The following is a 13,587-nucleotide window of genomic DNA, read 5'->3' on the forward strand; positions in this document are numbered from 1 at the left end:
CCACTCTCCGGCTCACTCCCCAGACCCTGTAATATCCCACTCTCCTGCTCACTCCCCAGACCCTGCAATATCCCACTCTCCCCCTCACTCCCCTCAACCTTTAATATCCCACACAGTCTAATCCCACTCTCCCGCTGACTCCCCACAACCTTTAATATCCCACCCAGTCTAATCCCACTCTCCTGCTCATTCCCCAGACCCTGTAATATCCCACTGTCCCCCCTCACTCCCCACAACCTTTAATATCCCACTGTCCCTCTCACTCCCCACAACCTTTAATATCCCACTGTCCCCTCACTCCCCACACCCTTTAATATCCCGCCCAGTCTAATACCACTCTCCCGCTCACTCCCCATACCCTTTAATATCCCACCCAGTCTAACCCCACCCACCTCACTGCCCATACCCTTCACTATCCCACCTCGTTGACTTGAATTGAAATGAACATTGGGCATTGTGTAAAACGAGTCGCTGAATCGTTAGTGTCCATTTTGCACTATTGTCATGGCCATCCCTTAAATTTCTAAAACGGAACCTCAGATCACCATTGACATCACAGCAGCAGAATGATTGAGAAGTTCACAGCCATTGTATATCAGATAACACTATTTCTCCGGTAGTCTGAAAGGAATGCTCAGGGACTGTTTATAAAATCAGACACCTCACCTTGTTATGATAACCTGTCAATATAGAGTGAACATGGGATACATATTTTCAGGGATGCGTGACTGTTTGGCTGTGTTAGCTTCTAATATTTATTTGCTTCCTCTTAATCGGCACATATGAAGAAGGCAGTTTGCAAACACAGAGTCACTTCTGCTCAGTGCTGTGGGCTCGCCACATCAAAGGGCAAAATGAAGGTGTCGCTTTGCATTGTCATCGTCTGCACTTGTTTTGCTGAAGGTGAGTCTGTTCCATTTTAATTAGTTCTTGGGATCGGTGGGACACAGCTCTTGATGGTGCAAGCCCGGGGTACATGTTGTCCAGACCGGGGAATGGTAACAGCTTCCCTTCCTTGAACCAGTTCGGCAAACATCCAGCAGCTTTCCTGCTCAATATTGCTTCTGGTTCTAGTTCACAAATACTGACATTGGGGCCCCAGGTTGCGGAGGAGGAGTGAGGGGGTTTGATGGGGAGAGTGATGGAAATGGATCAGTGAAGTTAACCGGGAAACCGCCAGAGTGATGTTTGAGTCAAGTAATGGAGTAAAACAGACACCTTAATATCCCACCCAGTCTAATCTCAACCCCCGCTTACTCCCCATACCGTGTAATATCCCACCCAGTCTAATCTCAACACCCCGCTCACTCCCCATACCGTGTAATATCCCACCCAGTCTAATCTCAACCCCCGCTCACTCCCCATACCGTGTAATATCCCACCCAGTCTAATCTCAACACCCCGCTCACTCCCCATACCGTGTAATATCCCACCCAGTCTAATCTCAACCCCCGCTCACTCCCCATACCGTGTAATATCCCACCCAGTCTAATCTCAACCCCCGCTCACTCCCCATTCCAGGTAATATCCCACCCAGTCAAATTTCAACCCCCTGCTCACTCCCCATAACGTGTAATATCCCACCCAGTCTAATCCCAACACCCCGCTCACTCCCCATACCGTGTAATATCCCACCCAGTCTAATCTCAACACCCCGCTCACTCCCCATACCGTGTAATATCCCACCCAGTCTAATCCCAACACCCCGCTCACTCCCCATACCCTGCAATATCACATCCAGTCGAATCTCAAACCAGCTCACGCCCCATACCGTGTAATATCCCACCCAGTCGAATCTCAACCCCCGCTCACTCCCCATACCAGGTAATATCCCACCCAGTCTAATCTCAACTCCCCGCTCACTCCCCATACCGTGTAATATCCCACCCAGTCTAATCTCAACCCCCCGCTCCCTCCCCATACCGTGTAATATCCCACCCAGTCTAATCTCAACCCCCCGCTCACTTCCCATACTGTGTAATATCCCACCCAGCCTAATCTCAACCCCCGCTCACTCCCCATACTGTGTAATATCCCACCCAGTCTAATCTCAACACCCCGCTCGCTCCCCATACCGTGTAATATCCCACCCAGTCTAATCTCAACACCCTGCTCACTCCCCATACCATGTAATATCCCACCCAGTCGAATCTCAACACCCCGCTCACTCCCCATACCGTGTAATATCCCACCCAGTCGAATCTCAACCCCCGCTCACTCCCCATACCAGGTAATATCCCACCCAGTCTAATCTCAACTCCCCGCTCACTCCCCATACCGTGTAATATCCCACCCAGTCTAATCTCAACCACCCGCTCCCTCCCCATACCGTGTAATATCCCACCCAGTCTAATCTCAACCCCCCGCTCACTTCCCATACTGTGTAATATCCCACCCAGCCTAATCTCAACCCCCGCTCACTCCCCATACTGTGTAATATCCCACCCAGTCTAATCTCAACACCCCGCTCGCTCCCCATACCGTGTAATATCCCACCCAGTCTAATCTCAACACCCTGCTCACTCCCCATACCATGTAATATCCCACCCAGTCGAATCTCAACACCCCGCTCACTCCCCATACCGTGTAATATCCCACCCAGTCTAATCTCAAACCCCGCTCACTCCCCATACTGTGTAATATCCCACCCAGTCTAATCTCAACACCCTGCTCACTCCCCATACCGTGTAATATCCCACCCAGTCCAATCTCAACCCCCCGCTCACTCCCCATACCGTGTAATATCCCACCCAGTCTAATCTCAACCCCGCTCACTCCCCATACCGTGTAATATCCCACCCAGTCTAATCTCAACCCCCGCTCACTCCCCATACCCTGTAATACCCCACCCAGTCTAATCTCAACACCCTGCTCACTCCCCATACCGTGTAATATCCCACCCAGTCTAATCTCAGCCCGCGCTCACTCCCCATACCGTGTAATTTCCCACCCAGTCTAATCTCAACACCCCGCTCACTCCCCTTACCGTGTAATATCCCACCCAGTCCAATCTCAACACCCCGCTCACTCCCCATACCGTGTAATATCCCACCCAGTCTAACCTCAACCCCCCGCTCACTCCCCATACATGTAATATCCCACCCGGTCTAATCTCAACACCCGCTCACTCCCCATACCGTGTAATATCCCACCCAGTCTAATCTCAACCCCCCGCTCACTCCCCATACAGTGTAATATCTCACCAGTCTAATCTCAACCCCCGCTAACACCCCATACCGTGTAATATCCCACCCAGTCTAATCTCAACACCCCGCTCACTCCCCATACCGTGTAATATCCCACCCAGTCTAATCTCAACCCCCGCTCACTCCCCATACCGTGTAATATCCCACCCAGTCTAATCTCACCAACCGCTCACTCCCCATACCGTGTAATATCCCACCCAGTCTAATCTCAACCCCCGCTCACTCCCCATACCGTGTAATATCCCACCCAGTCTAATCTCACCAACCGCTCACTCCCCATACCGTGTAGTATCCCACCCAGTCTAATCTCAACCCCCACTCACTCCCCATACCGTGTAATATCCCACCCAGTCTAATCTCAACCCCCCGCTCTCTCCCCATACCGTGTAATATCCCACCCAGTCTAATCTCAACACCCCGCTCACTCCCCATACCATGTAATATCCCACCCAGTCTAATCTCAACCCCCGCTCACTCCCCATACCCTGTAATATCCCACCCAGTCTAATCTCAACCCCCCGCTCACTCCCCATACCGTGTAATATCCCACCCAGTCTAATCTCCACCCCCCGCTCACTCCCCATAATGTCATATCCCACCCAGTCTAATCTCAACACCCGCTCACTCCCCATACCGTGTAATATCCCACCCAGTCTAATCTCAACCCCCCGCTCACTCCCCATACCGTGTAATATCCCACCCAGTTTAATCTCAACCCCCGCTCACTCCCCATACCCTGTAATATCCCACCCAGTCTAATCTCAACTCCCCGCTCACTCTCCATATCGTGTAATATCCCACCCAGTCTAATCTGAACCCCCGCTCACTCCCCATACCGTGTAATATCCCACCCAGTCTAATCTCAACCCCCCGCTCACACCCCATACCGTGTAATATCCCACCCAGTCTAATCTCAACACCCCGCTCACTCCCCATACCGTGTAATATTCCACCCAGTCTAATCTCAACACCCCGCTCACTCCCCATACCGTGTAATATCCCACCCAGTCTAATCTCAACCCCCCGCTCACTCCCCATACCGTGTAATATCCCACCCAGTCTAATCTCAACACCCCACTCACTCCCCATAACGTGTAATATCCCACCCAGTCTAATCTCAACCCCCCGCTCACTCCCCATACCGTGTAATATCCCACCCAGTCTAATCTCAACCCCCCGCTCACTCTCCATACCGTGTAATATCCCACCCAGTCTAATCTCAACCCCCGCTCACTCCCCATACCGTGTAATATCCCACCCAGTCTAATCTCAACCCCCGCTCACTCCCCATACCGTGTAATATCCCACCCAGTCTAATCTCAACCCCCCTCTCCGCTCACTCCCCATACCGTGTAATATCACACCCAGTCTAATCTCAACACCCGCTCACACCCCATACCGTGTAATATCCCACCCAGTCTAATCTCAACACCCCGCTCACTCCCCATACAGTGTAATATTCCACCCGTCTAATCTCAACCCCCCGCTCACTCCCCATACCGTGTAATATCCCACCCAGTCTAATCTCAACCCCCCGCTCACTCCCCATACCGTGTAACATCACACCCAGTCTAATCTCAACCCCCCGCTCACTTCCCATACCGTGTAATATCCCACCCAGTCTAATCTCAACACCCCGCTCACTCCCCATACCGTGTAATATCCCACCCTGTCTAATCTCAACCCCCCCCCCGCTCACTCCCCATACCGTGTAATATCCCACCCAGTCTAATCTCAACCCCCGCTCACTCCCCATACCGTGTAATATCACACCCAGTCTAATCTCAACCCCCCGCTCACTCCCCATACCGTGTAATATCCCACCCAGTCTAATCTCAACACCCTGCTCACTCCCCATACCGTGTAATATCCCACCCAGTCTAATCTGAACCCCCGCTCACTCCCGAAACCGTGTAATATCCCACCCAGTCTAATCTCAACACCCCGCTCACTCCCCAAACCGTGTAATATCCCACCGTCTAATCTCAACACCCTGCTCACTCCCCATACTGTGTAATATCACACCCAGTCTAATCTCAACCCCCCGCTCACTCCCCATTCCGTGTAATATCCCACCCAGTCTAATCTCAACCCCCGCTCACACCCCATACCGTGTAATATCCCACCCAGTCTAATCTCAACACCCCGCTCACTCCCCATACCGTGTAATATCCCACCCAGTCTAATCTCAACACCCCGTTCACTCCCCATACTGTGTAATATCCCACCCAGTCTAATCTCAACCCCCCGCTCACTCCCCATACCGTGTAATATCCCACCCAGTCTAATTTCAACCCCCGCTCACTCCCCATACCGTTTAAGATCCCACCCAGTCTAATCTCAACCCCCGCTCACTCCCCATACCGTGTAATATCCCACCCAGTCTAATCTCAACACCCCGCTCACTCCCCATACCGTGTAATATCCCACCCAGTCTAATCTCAACACCCCGCTCACTCCCCATACCGTGTAATATCCCACCCAGTCTAATCTCAACCCCCCGCTCACTCCCAATACCGTATAATATCCCACCCAGTCTAATCTCAACACCCCGCTCACTCTCCATACCGTGTAATATCCCACCCAGTCTAATCTCAACTCCCCGCTCACTCCCCATACCGTGTAATATCCCACCCAGTCTAATATCAACACCCCGCTCACTCCCCATAACGTGTAATATCCCACCCAGTCTAATCTCAACCCCCGCTCACTCCCCATACCGTGTAATATCCCACCCAGTCTAATCTCAACCCCCCCCCGCTCACTCCCCATACCGTGTAATATCGCACCCAGTCTAATCTCAAAACCCGCTCACACCCCATACCGTGTAATATCCCACCCAGTCTAATCTCAACCCCCCGCTCACTCCCCATACCGTGTAATATCCCACCCAGTCTAATCTCAACACCCTGCTCACTCCCCATACCGTGTAATATTCCACCCAGTCTAATCTCAACACCCCGCCCACTCCCCATACCGTGTAATATCCCACCCAGTCTAATCTCAACACCCCGCTCACTCCCCATACCGTGTAATATCCCACCCAGTCTAATCTCAACCCCCCGCTCACTCCCCATACCGTGTAATATCCCACCCAGTCTAATCTCAACCCCCGCTCACTCCCCATACCGTGTAATATCACACCCAGTCTAATCTCAACCCCCCGCTCACTCCCCATACCGTGTAATATCCCACCCAGTCTAATCTCAACCCCCGCTCACTCCCCATACCGTGTAATATCCCACCCAGTCTAATCTCAACCCCCGCTCACTCCCGAAACCGTGTAATATCCCACCCAGTCTAATCTCAACACCCCGCTCACTCCCCATACATGTAATATCCCACCCAGTCTAATCTCAACACCCCGCTCACTCCCCATACCGTGTAATATCCCACCCAGTCTAATCTCAACACCCCGCTCACGCCCCATACCGTGTAGTATCCCACCCAGTCTAATCGCAACCTCCCGCTCACTCCCCATACAGTGTAATATCCCACCCAGTCTAATCTCAACACCCCGCTCACGCCCCATACCGTGTAATATCCCACCCAGTCTAATCGCAACCCCCCGCTCACACCCCATACAGTGTAATATCCCACCCAGTCTAATCTCAACACCCCGCTCACTCCCCATACCGTGTAATATCCCACCCAGTCTAATCTCAACCCCCGCTCACTCCCCATTCCGTGTAATATCCCACCCAGTCTAATCTCAACACCCCGCTCACTTCCCATACCGTGTAATATCCCACCCAGTCTAATCTCAACACCCCGCTCACTCCCCATACCGTGTAATATCCCACCCAGTCTAATCTCAACACCCCGCTCACTCCCCATACCGTGTAATATCCCACCCAGTCTAATCTCAACCCAGCTCACTCCCCATACCGTGTAACATCCCACCCAGTCTAATCTCAACACCCCGCTCACTCCCCATACCGTGTAATATCCCACCCAGTCTAATCTCAACACCCCCGCTCACTCCCCATACCGTGTAATATCACACCCAGTCTAATCTCAACCCCCGCTCACTCCATACCGTGTAATATCCCACCCAGTCTAATCTCAACACCCCCGCTCACTCCCCATACCGTGTAATATCCCACCCAGTCTAATCTCAACACCCCGCTCACTCCCCATACCGTGTAATATCCCACCCAGTCTAATCTCAAACCAGCTCACTCCCCATACCGTGTAATATCCCACCCAGTCTAATCTCAACACCCCGCTCACTCCCCATACCGTGTAATATCACACCCAGTCTAATCTCAAACCAGCTCACTCCCCATACCATGTAATATCCCACCCAGTCTAATCTCAACCCCCGCTCACTCCCCATTCCGTGTAATATCCCACCCAGTCTCATCTCAACACCCCGCTCACTCCCCATACCGTGTAATATCCCACCCAGTCTAATCTCAACACCCCGCTCACTCCCCATACCGTGTAATATCCCACCCAGTCTTATCTCAATCCCCGCTCACTCCCCATACCGTGTAATATCCCACCCAGTCTAATCTCAACACCCCACTCACTCCGCATACCGTGTAATATCACACCCAGTCTAATCTCAACCCCCGCTCACTCCCCACACCGTGTAATATCCCACCCAGTCTAATCTCAACCCCCCGCTCACTCCCCATACCGTGTAATATCCCACCCAGTCTAATCTCAACACCCTGCTCACTCCCCATACCGTGTAATATCCCACCCAGTCTAATCTCAACACCCCGTTCACTCCCCATACTGTGTAATATCCCACCCAGTCTAATCTCAACCCCCCGCTCACTCCCCATACCGTGTAATATCCCACCCAGTCTAATTTCAACCCCCGCTCACTCCCCATACCGTTTAAGATCCCAGCCAGTCTAATCTCAACCCCCGCTCACTCCCCATACCGTGTAATATCCCACCCAGTCTAATCTCAACCCCCGCTCACTCCCCATACCGTGTAATATCACACCCAGTCTAATCTCAACCCCCGCTCACTCCCCATACCGTGTAATATCCCACCCAGTCTAATCTCAACCCCCGCTCACTCCCCATACCGTGTAATATCCCACCCAGTCTAATCTCAACCCCCGCTCACTCCCCATACCGTGTAATATCCCACCCAGTCTAATCTCAACCCCCCCCCGCTCACTCCCCATACCGTGTAATATCACACCCAGTCTAATCTCAACACCCGCTCACACCCAATACCGTGTAATATCCCACCCAGTCTAATCTCAACACCCGCTCACACCCCATACCATGTAATATCCCACCCAGTCTAATCTCAACACCCCGCTCACTCCGCATACAGTGTAATATCCCACCCGTCTAATCTCAACTCCCGCTCACTCCCCATACCGTGTAACATCCCACCCGGTCTAATCTCAACCCCCCGCTCACTCCCCATACCGTGTAATATCCCACCCAGTCTAATCTCAACCCCCGCTCACTCCCCATACCGTGTAATATCCCACCCAGTCTAATCTCAAACCCCGCTCACTCCCATACCGTGTAATATCCCACCCAGTCTAATCTCAACACCCTGCTCACTCCCCATACCGTGTAATATCCCACCCAGTCTAATCTCAACCCCCCGCTCACTCCCCATACCGTGTAATATCCCACCCAGTCTAATCTCAACCCCCGCTCACTCCCCATACCGTGTAATATCACACCCAGTCTAATCTCAACCCCCCGCTCACTCCCCATACCGTGTAATATCCCACCCAGTCTAATCTCAACACCCTGCTCACTCCCCATACCGTGTAATATCCCACCCAGTCTAATCTCAACCCCCGCTCACTCCCCATACCGTGTAATATCCCACCCAGTCTAATCTCAACCCCCGCTCACTCCCGAAACCGTGTAATATCCCACCCAGTCTAATCTCAACACCCCGCTCACTCCCCATACATGTAATATCCCACCCAGTCTAATCTCAACACCCCGCTCACTCCCCATACCGTGTAATATCCCACCCAGTCTAATCTCAATACCCCGCTCACGCCCCATACCGTGTAGTATCCCACCCAGTCTAATCGCAACCCCCCGCTCACTCCCCATACAGTGTAATATCCCACCCAGTCTAATCTCAACACCCCGCTCACGCCCCATACCGTGTAATATCCCACCCAGTCTAATCGCAACCCCCCGCTCACTCCCCATACAGTGTCATATCCCACCCAGTCTAATCTCAACACCCCGCTCACTCCCCATACCGTGTAATATCCCACCCAGTCTAATCTCAACCCCCGCTCACTCCCCATTCCGTGTAATATCCCACCCAGTCTAATCTCAACACCCCGCTCACTTCCCATACCGTGTAATATCCCACCCAGTCTAATCTCAACACCCCGCTCACTCCCCATACCGTGTAATATCCCACCCAGTCTAATCTCAACACCCCGCTCACTCCCCATACCGTGTAATATCCCACCCAGTCTAATCTCAACCCAGCTCACTCCCCATACCGTGTAATATCCCACCCAGTCTAATCTCAACACCCCGCTCACTCCCCATACCGTGTAATATCCCACCCAGTCTAATCTCAACACCCCCGCTCACTCCCCATACCGTGTAATATCACACCCAGTCTAATCTCAACCCCCGCTCACTCCATACCGTGTAATATCCCACCCAGTCTAATCTCAACACCCCCGGTCACTCCCCATACCGTGTAATATCCCACCCAGTCTAATCTCAACACCCCGCTCACTCCCCATACCGTGTAATATCCCACCCAGTCTAATCTCAAACCAGCTCACTCCCCATACCGTGTAATATCCCACCCAGTCTAATCTCAACACCCCGCTCACTCCCCATACCGTGTAATATCACACCCAGTCTAATCTCAAACCAGCTCACTCCCCATACCATGTAATATCCCACCCAGTCTAATCTCAACCCCCGCTCACTCCCCATTCCGTGTAATATCCCACCCAGTCTCATCTCAACACCCCGCTCACTCCCCATACCGTGTAATATCCCACCCAGTCTAATCTCAACACCCCGCTCACTCCCCATACCGTGTAATATCCCACCCAGTCTTATCTCAATCCCCGCTCACTCCCCATACCGTGTAATATCCCACCCAGTCTAATCTCAACACCCCACTCACTCCGCATACCGTGTAATATCACACCCAGTCTAATCTCAACCCCCGCTCACTCCCCACACCGTGTAATATCCCACCCAGTCTAATCTCAACCCCCCGCTCACTCCCCATACCGTGTAATATCCCACCCAGTCTAATCTCAACACCCTGCTCACTCCCCATACCGTGTAATATCCCACCCAGTCTAATCTCAACACCCCGTTCACTCCCCATACTGTGTAATATCCCAGCCAGTCTAATCTCAACCCCCCGCTCACTCCCCATACCGTGTAATATCCCACCCAGTCTAATCTCAACCCCCGCTCACTCCCCATACCGTGTAATATCACACCCAGTCTAATCTCAACCCCCGCTCACTCCCCATACCGTGTAATATCCCACCCAGTCTAATCTCAACCCCCGCTCACTCCCCATACCGTGTAATATCCCACCCAGTCTAATCTCAACCCCCGCTCACTCCCCATACCGTGTAATATCCCACCCAGTCTAATCTCAACCCCCCCCCGCTCACTCCCCATACCGTGTAATATCACACCCAGTCTAATCTCAACACCCGCTCACACCCAATACCGTGTAATATCCCACCCAGTCTAATCTCAACACCCCGCTCACTCCGCATACAGTGTAATATCCCACCCGTCTAATCTCAACCCCCCGCTCACTCCCCATACCGTGTAACATCCCACCCGGTCTAATCTCAACCCCCCGCTCACTCCCCATACCGTGTAATATCCCACCCAGTCTAATCTCAACCCCCGCTCACTCCCCATACCGTGTAATATCCCACCCAGTCTAATCTCAACAGCGCGCTCACTCCCGATTCCGTGTAATATCCCACCCAGTCTAATCTCAACACCCCGCTCACTCCCCATACCGTGTAATATCACACCCAGTCTAATCTCAACACCTGCTCACTCCCCATACCGTGTAATATCCCACCCAGTCTAATCTCAACACCCCGCTCACTCCCCATACTGTGTAATATCACACCCAGTCTAATCTCAACCCCCGCTCACACCCCATACCGTGTAATATCCCACCCAGTCTAATCTCAACACCCGCTCACTCCCCATACCGTGTAAAATCCCACCCAGTCTAATCTCAACACGCCGCTCACTCCCCATACTGTGTAATATCCCACCCAGTCTAATCTCAAACCCCGCTCACTCCCATACCGTGTAATATCCCACCCAGTCTAATCTCAACACCCTGCTCACTCCCCATACCATGTAATATCCCACCCAGTCTAATCTCAACCCCCGCTCACTCCCCATACATGTAATATCCCACCCAGTCTAATCTCAACCCCCCGCTCACTCCCCATACCGTGTAATATCCGACCCAGTCTAATCTCAACCCCCGCTCACTCCCCATACCGTGTAATATCCCACCCAGTCTCATCTCAACACCCCGCTCACTCCCCATACCGTGTAATATCCCACCCAGTCTAATCTCAACACCCCGCTCACTCCCCATACCGTGTAATATCCCACCCAGTCTAATCTCAACCCCCGCTCACTCCCCATACCCTGAATATCCCACCCAGTCTAATCTCAACCCCCCGCTCACTCTCCATACCGTGTAATATCCCACCCAGTCTAATCTCAACCCCCGCTCACTCCCCATACCGTGTAATACCCCACCCAGTCTAACCTCAACCCAGCTCACTCCCCATACCGTGTAGTATCCCACCCAGTCTAATCTCAAACCCCCGCTCACTCCGCATCCCGTGTAGTATCCCACCCAGTCTTATCTCAACCCCCGCTCACTCCCCACACCGTGTAATATCCCACCCAGTCTAATCTCAACCCAGCTCACTCCCCATACCGTGTAATATCCCACCCAGTCTAATCCCAACACCCCGCTCACTCCCCATACCCTGCAATATCACACCCAGTCTAATCTCAACCCAGCTCACTCCCCATACCGTGTAATATCCCACCCAGTCTAATCCCAACACCCCGCTCACTCCCCATACCGTGTAATATCCCACCCAGTCTAATCTCAACCCCCGCTCACTCCCCACACCGTGTAATATCCCACCCAGTCTAATCCCAACACCCCGCTCACTCCCCATACCCTGCAATATCACACCCAGTCTAATCTCAAATCAGCTCACTTCCCATACCGTGTAATATCCCACCCAGTCTAATCTCAACCCCCGCTCACTCCCCATTCCAGGTAATATCCCACCCAGTCAAATTTCAACCCCCTGCTCACTCCCCATAACGTGTAATATCCCACCCAGTCTAATCCCAACACCCCGCTCACTCCCCATACCCTGCAATATCACATCCAGTCGAATCTCAAACCAGCTCACGCCCCATACCGTGTAATATCCCACCCAGTCTAATCTCAACCCCCGCTCACTCCCCATACCAGGTAATATCCCACCCAGTCTAATCTCAACTCCCCGCTCACTCCCCATACCATGTAATATCCCACCCAGTCTAATCTCAACCCCCCGCTCACTTCCCATAACGTGTAATATCCCACCCAGTCTAATCTCAACACCCCGCTCACTCCCCATACCGTGTAATATCCCACCCAGTCAAATCTCAACCCCCGCTCACTCCCCATACTGTGTAATATCCCACCCAGCCTAATCTCAACCCCCGCTCACTCCCTATACTGTGTAATATCCCACCCAGTCTAATCTCAACACCCCGCTCACTCCCCATACCGTGTAATATCCCACCCAGTCTAATCTCAACCCCCCGCTCACTCCCCATACTGTGTAATATCCCACCCAGTCTCATCTCAACCCCGCTCACTCCCCATACCGTGTAATATCCCACCCAGTCTAATCTCAACCCCCGCTCACTCCCCATACCCTGTAATATCCCACCCAGTCTAATCTCAACACCCTGCTCACTACCCTTACCGTGTAATATCCCACCCAGTCTAATCTCAACACCCCGCTCACTCCCCATACCGTGTAATATCCCACCCAGTCAAACCTCAACCCCCGCTCGCTCCCCATACCAGGTAATATCCCACCCAGTCTAATCTCAACTCCCCGCTCACTCCCCATACCGTGTAATATCCCACCCAGTCTAATCTCAACCCCCCGCTCACTCCCCATACTGTGTAATATCCCACCCAGTCTAATCTCAACACCCTGCTCACTCCCCATACCGTGTAATATCCCACCCAGTCTAATCTCAACCCCCCGCTCACTCCCCATACCGTGTAATGTCCCACCCAGTCTAATCTCAACCCCGCTCACTCCCCATTCCGTGTAATATCCCACCCAGTCTAATCTCAACCCCC

This window comes from Somniosus microcephalus, chromosome 12 (assembly GCF_052327205.1).
Source record: "Somniosus microcephalus isolate GS21.2 chromosome 12, FLI_Smic_1.0, whole genome shotgun sequence".
Lineage (NCBI taxonomy): Eukaryota > Metazoa > Chordata > Chondrichthyes > Squaliformes > Somniosidae > Somniosus > Somniosus microcephalus.